The sequence below is a fragment of the Lycorma delicatula genome, chromosome 12 (genome assembly GCF_047948215.1).
Source record: "Lycorma delicatula isolate Av1 chromosome 12, ASM4794821v1, whole genome shotgun sequence".
Taxonomy (NCBI): Eukaryota; Metazoa; Arthropoda; class Insecta; order Hemiptera; family Fulgoridae; genus Lycorma; species Lycorma delicatula.
Window position 1 is genome coordinate 64,988,455 of NC_134466.1, and position 10,569 is coordinate 64,999,023.

The 10,569-nt window shown below is 26.1% G+C and overlaps 1 protein-coding gene across 2 annotated transcripts in view; it reads right to left on the reverse strand.

Annotated features, from left to right (window-relative positions):
• Positions 1-9,968, reverse strand: part of LOC142333063 (pancreatic lipase-related protein 2-like) — a 51,819-nt gene extending 41,851 nt beyond the window's left edge. The window contains exon 1 of one of the 2 annotated variants that reach the window (XM_075379884.1): positions 9,837-9,968. The gene's annotated coding sequence lies outside the window, so the exon portion shown is untranslated. Of the gene's footprint in view, positions 1-9,434; positions 9,590-9,836 lie in introns of those variants that run through there. The other variant, XM_075379883.1, reaches the window with a different exon arrangement.
• Between the last annotated feature and the right edge of the window lie 601 nt (positions 9,969-10,569).

A 10,569-nucleotide genomic window follows, 5' to 3' on the forward strand; every position in this document is an offset into this window, starting at 1 on the left:
TTCATCTGGAGGTCCTGGGTTCAAATCCCATCAGACATGGCATTTTTCATACGCTAAAAAATTCCATTTCCATATTCCATGCACAAGCTTCAAAGTTTTTGTGTCATTTCATCAACCGAAAAATAAATAAGAATCTTTTCTTTTTTAAAAATACCCCAGGAGGAATGCCAGGTACTGAAAGATCAATATTTCATAAATTTATTGAGAACTGCCCTGCTAATATTTGCTTTATTAAGTTTCCTACCAAATTAATTCAAATGTATATAAAAAACCTAAAATAAAATATCACTTCCAAAATATTAAAATGAAATTTGGGCCAAAATCTAGATTGATATCACGAGGTAAACGTTTGAAATAAATTAGCTTCCTGATGTTTACGGCATAATGGAAACATCTCTGGGTTTTACCAAAAAAGTTCTAGGTTCAAACCCCATTGCGGTATGGCATTTATTACATGAGGTAAAACTCATCTATCATTAAGAAACTGGGTTTGGGTGACAATTTGTCTTCTTTCTGGAGAAATAAAGTGCGTGCAAAGCTGTAATTAAGGAATTTTCATAATTACAGTTATTACACATTTCCTTCTTAATTTTAGATTTTAGGTAGAGAACAATTCCATTGAGTTAGAATAAAAGCAGTTGAACTTTATCTTTTACAACCTGATCATACCACTACAACTGGATATCTCAGCAAATAACAACTTGAAAATTGAAGGATGTGAAATAAGAATGAAATACTACCAGTCGTGTTTAATAAACAATAGAACACCGATGTTAAACATTACTAATAATAACTACCAAGCAGCCAATAGGAGTTGAAAGTTAAAAAAATAAATAAATAACCTCCTGAAATAAAGGAGTAGCTTTCTTTCTCAAACACTGTTTAAAAAAAAAAAAAAAACTGTACTACAGTTACGTAGAATAATCTTTAAAGGCAGAATAGAATTATCTTTAAAAAAGATGCAAACACAATGTATATAAATAAATAAAATTATTTCCTTTGTTATATTTGATAACCTGTAATACTACAAACTTATGTTATCATACAAGTTATAAAAAATAAAATTGTTTAGTTATCAAACAGATAACATTGAAATAAAATTACGTAATTTTTTTTTTAATTAAACATATATCTGCAATATATGCATGTATTTTTAGTATATAGTGATCTCAATTATCATCATTACAGAATAATACAAATAATGATAATTGAATAAAAGTATTTGCACATAAACATTGCATTTTAACATTAAAAACACTGAAATTTGTTGTTCATATATTTATTTACAAATCTGATAAACAATTTTGAATACAATTATTATAACTAGTAATATGTACATAAATAATACAGTACTTATAGATAAACAAACAATAAATAATTTTTTCACAACTCTATCTTCAGCAATAATAACAAATAACATAACAATATTATTTTATGACTATACAATAAAAGAAATGCTGATCTTTTTTTATTATTTAAAATAATAAATAACAAAATTATAAAAAAAAAAAGTTGACAAGAATGAATTGTACTACCATTTACAAAAAGCCAGTCATCGATCTCTCTGAAAATTTTTTCAGAGAGAAACTTTCAATTTTGTTGATTTAATCTATATATACAATCAAATCTAGCAATAGTGAACCATTGCCGGGTCTTCTAGTGTAATTTAAATACAATCACAAATCAATTATAGAGTTAACTTTTAAAACATAAAAATTAGATAAAAAATAATTATGTTTTAATAAGTAATATAAAATTTAAAAATATATATAAATATTTTTTTTATTAAAACAATGTTTAATTACTAAATTAAGTGGCAATGATTAATATAATTAATAATTAAATATACTTTGGCGGACAGCTAAAAAAATTTACTGATTATAATTACATAATAAATAATGAAATGAAACAGATATTGCAAGTCACAAATGTATATTAAATGTTAAAAAAATAAATAAAACTACGGATATTACCATAAAAAATATATTTGATTTAAACTAGATAACCTATAGCATTTAAAATGAATACCATCATTTTATAATGCGTAAATACCAATAAATCCAGAAATTACCAGTAAAAAACTAACATAATGATTGTTGAAATATAAGTTTAAATGCCTAATTAGATTTAATATTAAAATATTTTAATATTAATTAAATAATAATATAAAATAATATTAATTAATTAATATTAATGTTTACTCTGTACTTAAAAAATAACAATAAATTGGATTAAAGCTCCGAAATAAATCTGCAGTAAAGAAAATTATTTTTGTAATGTCAAATTTTTTAAAATAGCGAATACATTAAATAAATAGAGCAAATAATCAGATCCACTTAATGGTTCCTTTATTAGAAAGTATAAAATACTTCTAAAAGAAACTTTCCCGTCATTAAGTGGAAAGATAGTAGTAATACATATTTAATTTTTTTTTTTTTATTAGATTTAATTTCTTTTTTTAATATTTCCTCAAATTCAATAAAGGAAAACTTAATAAACATAAAATAATGAGTAAAATATGAATATGCTCATTAAAATTCACGACAAGCACCTGTAGCTGCATGTGACCTGATGGTTCAAGTTGACAGTAACATAATATTCTCGGAGAACAAAAAAGTTTCATTTGGTGTGTTCATTAAAATTTTAATTTGTAACATAAATATATAGTTACATTAATATTCAGAAGAAAAAATAGCAAGATTAACTCTGGATTGACACTGCCACCATCTTGAAGCAGAAGGGAGCTGAATCTTATACAATGATCATACGTATATTGTACATATACTAATTTAGAGATCCGATTAAGGCACACAGTATTAAATCACAATATGTAATGTAATTTACATAAAGGTTTTCCTATCGTTTGGTGATACCAATACACACAACTACTGATACACACGGTCTAAAAAATAAACTTGCCTCCTGCAACTGCTCCAACTATTCCAGTATGATGTTACTTGTGAAAGCCACAGGCACAACAAAAAAACCTGTGAAGTTAAAGTAAAAAAAGGAGAACAAGGGTAATCAAATTAAAATAAACATCTATAAAAACTTCAAAACTGAAATTGCAATTAAGAAAATACTGTAATTATGTTAAACTACTACAAAGGTAACAATATAACTTACATATTTTTCAGACACGGTCAATGAGAAAATTTTACTACAAACATGAAAATTAATAACTAAAAAATACACAAATTTTCTAATTTATATAAGCATTTATAAATATTATGGCTATATTCTATAAAAATTTAATTTGAATCCAGAAGAATAAATTTCATTTTAGAAGCCATTAAGGTGAGATATTGTGAGCTCAAAATACAGGCTTTTTGCAATTCAATCCCAAAATAATAAATTTACAATTTCATGAAAAAATAACTATTACTGATTATGCAAATTAATAATAATTTTTATTTAACGTGAAAGAATATGTTCTATATATATTTATCTCAAACGTTTGTCAAATTAAAAAAATCACTTTCAGCACACCAGAAGGTGATGGTAGATTTCACCGGTGCTAAGTAAGGGATAAAAAATATTTCCACCTTAAAGTTAAGAAAAACTTCAAATTTACTCAATACAACAATGGTTGCATGTGAAAAACGTTTCACATGTTTAGCATGCGACAAATCCCATCTTCCAGCAACATTACAAGTCCGTAAGAGTTGGTCATATCAAAAATTGATTGAAACAAATGTTTTACATAATGTTTAAGGACTAATGACCACTTTAAACCGATTTGATATTGTGCCTATTAAGGAACGTATGATTTTATTTTGTCTTCGAAACCCCATTTTTTGCAACCCCTGGGCCAATGGTTGGTGATATCAAAAAACTTTACTTAGATAGGTTTTAGGCCCTTATCTAAAGAATAGTAGTAGGGACTTTAGATGAATTCGATATTTTACTTAATAAGAAAGTTATAGCGATATTTTGTTTTTGTTTTTTTCAAAAAAGCCCACACCAGATCCGATTGACCAACTCCATTGACCAGATCCATTTAACCAGGTCCATTGACGAACTCAACCGAGATTATTTATGATTCTACGATCGTTATATTTATGTATCAATTTGAAAGTAATTGGTGCAAAATTACTGCAGTTACACATCCATAAGAAAGTGAAATATATATATATATATATATGTATATATATATATATATATATATGTATATATAAACTTTTGAACTGATGGTGGTTTTGGGGTCTGGGGGGAGGAGGAATGCAAAAATATGTCAAAATTTTCCAGAAGTCAAATCACGGTACCCATTACAATAGGTAGCTTTCTTATGAAATCTACCTAATTAACTGTTTATAATTTATTTATGGAAAACAGAAAACCATGTTTTTCTTTTTTTTTGTGAGGGGGTTACTGCAATTGTTTTTTTAGAAATTGTAAGGAATATAGTTCTGAAACTTACTTTACTCAATTTTCCTGGTCAAAACATACAAAACCACTAAAGTTTCCCCTTAATTTGGGTCCAAAGAATTCCTGTATCACTTTATTACAGCAGAAATCAGGATGAAATATTTTCCTAGCCATAAAAAAAAATAATGAACACAAAATATATAAAGTTTACAGCTTCTAACAATATCAATGTCTTTTTTTTGCTTATATCAATGTCTTAACACAACTCTCAAAGTAATTTTGAATAATCCTATAAATAATGTATGAATACATTAAAATAAAACTTGATAATTGTTACGATCCTCAATTAATTGTGTAGATCATGACATAACCATCATCATCATCAGTTTTATGTAACATTTTATAACTTATGATTAATCCACAACTTCAAAATATTTAGATATATATTAACAATTCTATATTAAGCCTCCTACTTCAAAGGATTCAAAGGTGATTTTTATTAATTAAACGCAGCGCACTATAAATTTTTAATAAATTAATATATATATATATATATATATATATATATATATATTTTGTATTTTTTATGATCAAAAACCAACTTAAAAACCCAAGTACAAAATTACAAAGCATCATCAGTAATAATTGTACAAATTATCCCGCATCATCAGTTGTATATAAGAGATATTAATATAAAATTACATATAAAACATAATTTTTTTAAAAATTAAGTTATAATTAAAAGATTAAAATTAGAATCATATATACAAAAACATATGAAGTCAATTAAATGAAGTAACTACATACACATTAATATGACGTCACAATTAAAAAATTTTAAATTAAATTAAAATAAATAGAAAATTTATATTATGTAACCCGGCCAGCCAATGTTACATACTGAGTGGATTTAATTAAATTATTTATATATATTATGATTATATCTATTTTTATCTAAAAACATGGTGCTATATATATATATATATATAAACAAACGGGTCCATCTAGCCAGAACCTGGACCCTCAGGTCTCAGGTCAGCCCAGGCGAATCCTGGAGCCAACTCAGGGGCTCCTCAGAGCCTTCCAGGACCTACCTCTAATATTTAAAGAGACTTTAAAGACTGAATACAAAAAAAGCTTTATTAAAGGCTTCAGTTAAAAAACAAAGAGCAGTGGGTACATACTAATTAAGTAGTAAATACATTAATGTTTTTAAAAATTTAATAATAATTTTTTAGTTTAATAATACAACAAATAGGAATATTAAAATAACTAGTCATATCAATTTTAATAAATCTCTTTTAAATGAGCTTTTAAATCAATATAGAAAATCAGTTATATTATCAATTATATATTTCATCTCTGCACTCTATTTTCTTTATAGTTATGAATTAATTATTTTTTTAACCATTTCAATTGAATATCATAGCAGAAATATTGTAGAAATATTGTTATTAATATCACTTTATGATATTAATAACTGCTTAACATAATTAATAAATGCTATGTTACAATTGATTATATCAATATCATAGCAGAAATTAAACAATATTAATTAATTCTGTCTCGATGTAAACATTAATTTGAATTAACTTTGCTTCAATGTAATCCCTACCAACCTATCATAATAATTAATTGTAATTGAAAGTTTACAACCAGCTCAAATTGATAGTGACAATTTAGACTATACTGTGAATCAGGAAGCTATGTAGCATATCAAAACAATAACATTAACTTATCATTGGTAAAAAAAAAACACACAATAAAAATCTTTAAAATGTTTTAACTCATCTAACATAGAAAGTTTGGTCTTAAGAAGTCATTCTACCATTACAATACCTACTTATATCTACAACACAATCTCTGGTATAACAGTACAGTAATCACATTTTTCGATTTTAGTTGAACACAAAGTACATCAAGTTTACAACTAATATAATGGCAATGTCATTTTTGTTTATATCAATGTCTTAAACACAGTTCTTTAAGTATTGATAAGCGATTTTGAATCACTGATATATAATGTAAAAATAGAAACAAAATAAAACTAAACTCTTCAAAATAAATAAACTCTCCCAATTTATTAATATATCTCTACAAGTATTACAGTTATTTATATCTACTATAGTCTCAGGTACAACAATACGGTAATCAAGTTTTTCCATTTTATTCAACAAAGAAATCTTAATCACTTCACATTATATTTTAATGAATACATTGAAATTAATCATAAATCTTCCACATACAACCAGGATATACAACCCAGGGGCCTTCATTATAATAGGCAAGCACTTTAATGTTTATGTTACTGAGGCAGTCTTATGCGAATCAAAAGAAAATTTGGAAAATATTTAAAACATTACTAATGTGTAGCATTCATAGGTACTACACTCATTACTAATCTAGAAAATTTCACAATGAGAAATTTCCAACTTTACATTCATTTCATAATATATTTATTGTTTAACTCTTTCAAAGAATATACTAACATAAATACTTTGTTTATGTTGTAGGCCTAAATTTGCAATGGTCCAAGATCGAATCAACATGTAAGTTTCATTGAAAGTAGATAATTAATATTTATTTTTAATATTATTATTATGGTTTAAAATAATTTTTACACATTTCTTTTGAAACCACCAAAATATGTTCACAGGAAAGGTTTTCTTCAAGCTGGGATGTATATACTAAGTATTAGTAATAAAATGTTTAAAAAAATCTGATATTTTATTAATGAAAATTCACAATTCTTCAAATTATGTAAAATCAAGAAAACCTTTCTTCTAAAGGATTTTAATGATTAATTTAATTTAGATTATCACTTTATATTAATTGTAATATTTATTGATTTCCTCTATGAATTAAAAGACAACAATGTATGTATGACGTATTATTTCTTCCGAAGAATTAAATTAATTTGTTCCTTTATAAAAAAATTGTGTAGGCAGGCCACGTTTGGAATATGTAAAACAAATTGTTAGGGATGTAGGATGTAGGGGGTATACTGAAATGAAACAACTAACACTAATAGGGAATCTTGGAGAGCTGCATCAAACCAGTCAAATGACTGAAGACAAAAAAAGTTCCTTTATATCACACATTTTTTATAACTACTGTGTTTTACTATCTTATAATAGTCAATATGGAAACATGGAGTACAGCTCTGTAATCTTAAGGAATTAAAGATGGATTAATTGATTACCAAATAGTTTATTACATATTGGTTATCTAATCACATTATTGAAGTTCTAGATTACAGAAGTCTACTTTCAACAATCCAACTAGATAATTAGTCTAATTAACAAAGTCAATGATTTCAAAGTAATATTAAAAAAAAATTTTAATTATGATAAATAAATAATGGAACCTAAAAAAGCAATTTGTTCTATTGTTTTTTTTATATGATATTATGTCACAGAATATTGCTCTTGTAGAGACATATTAATGTGACTGGAAGGATTACTGACAAGTTATTACATTACAAACAACAATGTATACAACAATCACAGATGTAAAATTAGAAATGAATGGTTTATGTAGTTCTATGTTTATAGTCCCTATAATTTTGAAAAGCAGTAAATATCTGCAACAAAGGTCATGTTTCGCTCATGTTCATTTTTATTTCTTCAAATATTTTAAATTTTACAAATTTAGAATAAATTCAATGACAAGCAATTTTTTTGTAACTGGATGGATCAACTGAAAAGTTCCAGAATAAAATTAATTAAAAACACAGAACTATTTATACTTCAAATAAATAAAAATAGACACTTTTTATTTTTTTTTATGTGTCAACCATACAATTGCAGACAACCTCTTTCTTTTTCCTGTTTAGCCTCTGGTAACTACCGTTTAGATAATTCTTCAGAGGATGAATGTGGATGATATGTATGAGTGTAAATGAAGTGTAGTCTTGTACATTCTCAGTTCAACCATTCCTGAGATGTGTGGTTAATTGAAACCCAACCATCAAAGAACACCAGTAGCCACAATCTAGTATTCAAATCCGTGTAAAAATAACTGGTTTACTAGAATTGTAGACAACCTGATATAAAATAATTCACTATTAGATAGCAAAACCATCTGCAAGAATAATCAGCATCATATGTCAGGGTTAATATGAAAAATAAGGAATGCAGCGGTTTCTCCACTGAATCAAATATAAAGTTGTGCATGATTATGTCTCAACTAAAGTTGACATTCAGCTCTAATAGTAAAACCTTCACTCTGTTCATCATAATTATATAAATAACATCATTACTCTGAAAGAAACCAACTCTGATAAGTGTCTCTTGTGCTCAAGTGCTGCATCTTCGTGTCTCTTAAGTGCTTAATAAGTGTCAAAGTCATAATGAAGGCTGGGACACAGTCTTCATTATAGCTTACACTTAAGTAAAATTATAGTTTTTACTAGTTTAAAGTAAAGAATTAAAACATCCGTTTACAAAAACCACATATTTTATTAATGAAATTTCTTTTAATTTTAATTAAAAAGAAATAAGTAATTTTATCTTCACATTCTGCTACATACAAGCTAAGACTTCATTTATCACACAAAATACAAATCATATCTTTATTAAATATCACAGTCCTACAGCAATTAAATAATAAAAAAGTGAATATTCTAAAACAATTTGTTTGTTTATTAGCTATCAGCATTTTTATCATGCTGAAAGTAATTTTTATTACAAAACAATAAAAGAAAATGAGCAGAAAATAAACTCTTAAAAATGCTTGAATTCTTGATTTCATGAACAATATTAAATCTTTTGTTCGTTTCAGAATATGCTCAGAACTGAGCAACAAAGAATACAGTAACTCTAAAAGAAATTGTATTTCACAAATTCAACTGATTGTCAAGCAATTATAAATCAGTTAATTGAAAAATAAAATACCTCTCACCATAACTAAAAGTATTTTCATAAATTTAAAGTAATCAACAGTAAAGCTAACAACAACCAATTAAATGTAAAAGATAAAAACAATATTCAACTATGAAAATTTTAAAAGAAATGTTTATATAAATATATGATGCGAAAGTAAATCAAAGAAAGGAAATTACTCACCTAAAATTACAATTCTAAGTGGCAGTTACAAAAATTATTCGGCAACTAAATTATTAATACTATAAATAATACAGATAAGTCACTAAATCCTCGTTTCCATTTGACACTGTGAAATAATGAAGAAAAATATTATATATAACACAATGCTAAATACGTCATATATTTGCATTTCTTTAATTGATTTATTTGTATAAAAAACGGTCAAGGCAGTTATATCATCTAACGACGTCTTGTATATGCTCGTTAAGTTAATCTAAGGTTCATGGTTCAATTGTGCTGGGGTTAGAGGTTGTGCGTACACCAAATATTAATAATAGGAAAGACGTAGCTACTCAAAAACTCTTCAGACATGAAAAGAAACTAAAAATTTAATTTAAATAGTAAAATAAAACGTGTACTTACACCAAAATATAACTTCACATAATTAACAGATCAATGAAAAAAATTGCAACCCCTACTGACTAAACCACGTGTTGAAAACCGTTACGATGAAACTACTAGCGCTAGTTGTATTTTCACTCACATCAGCTGTTAGTAAAGATAATCGTAGTAATTAATATCCTCATAAAAATAAAGTGAAAAAAATAAAGCAACAGTTGAAAATTATTCTACCACGTCAATGAGGAAATAAAAATGAATTGTACTGTTTCAATACTTATTAAGAAACTAATAACTCACCGGCCAAGACAAATCATTCAATTGTAAGTAAAAGCAGGTTATACAAAAAGTTATCAAACGTCAAAGAAAGGATAATCGTAGTCATTATCAGTTACAGATAATTCGCACCTCATTGAATAAATATCGATTCCTGGTATCCTTTTAGAATGTAATAGTCAATTCAAATATTAATAATTAATCTTCGTCGATCTATTTGTAACAAAACTTTCAAATCCCAGTACCTGTCTAAAATGAGTTTTATGTTTTTAGGCCAAGTACGAAACAATAAAATTAATTACGATAGTATAATTTACCTTGCTTACCAAATTAGGATGAAACAAAAATATTTCATTAAAGAGGATAATAAAACATAAGAATAAACTGTTTTTAATATTAGGCAACTCACTTTTAAACTAATGTAACATTTTTTTCTACAGTTTTTACTGGCTCCTACTGGAGCTTACAAGCTCCTTCCTAA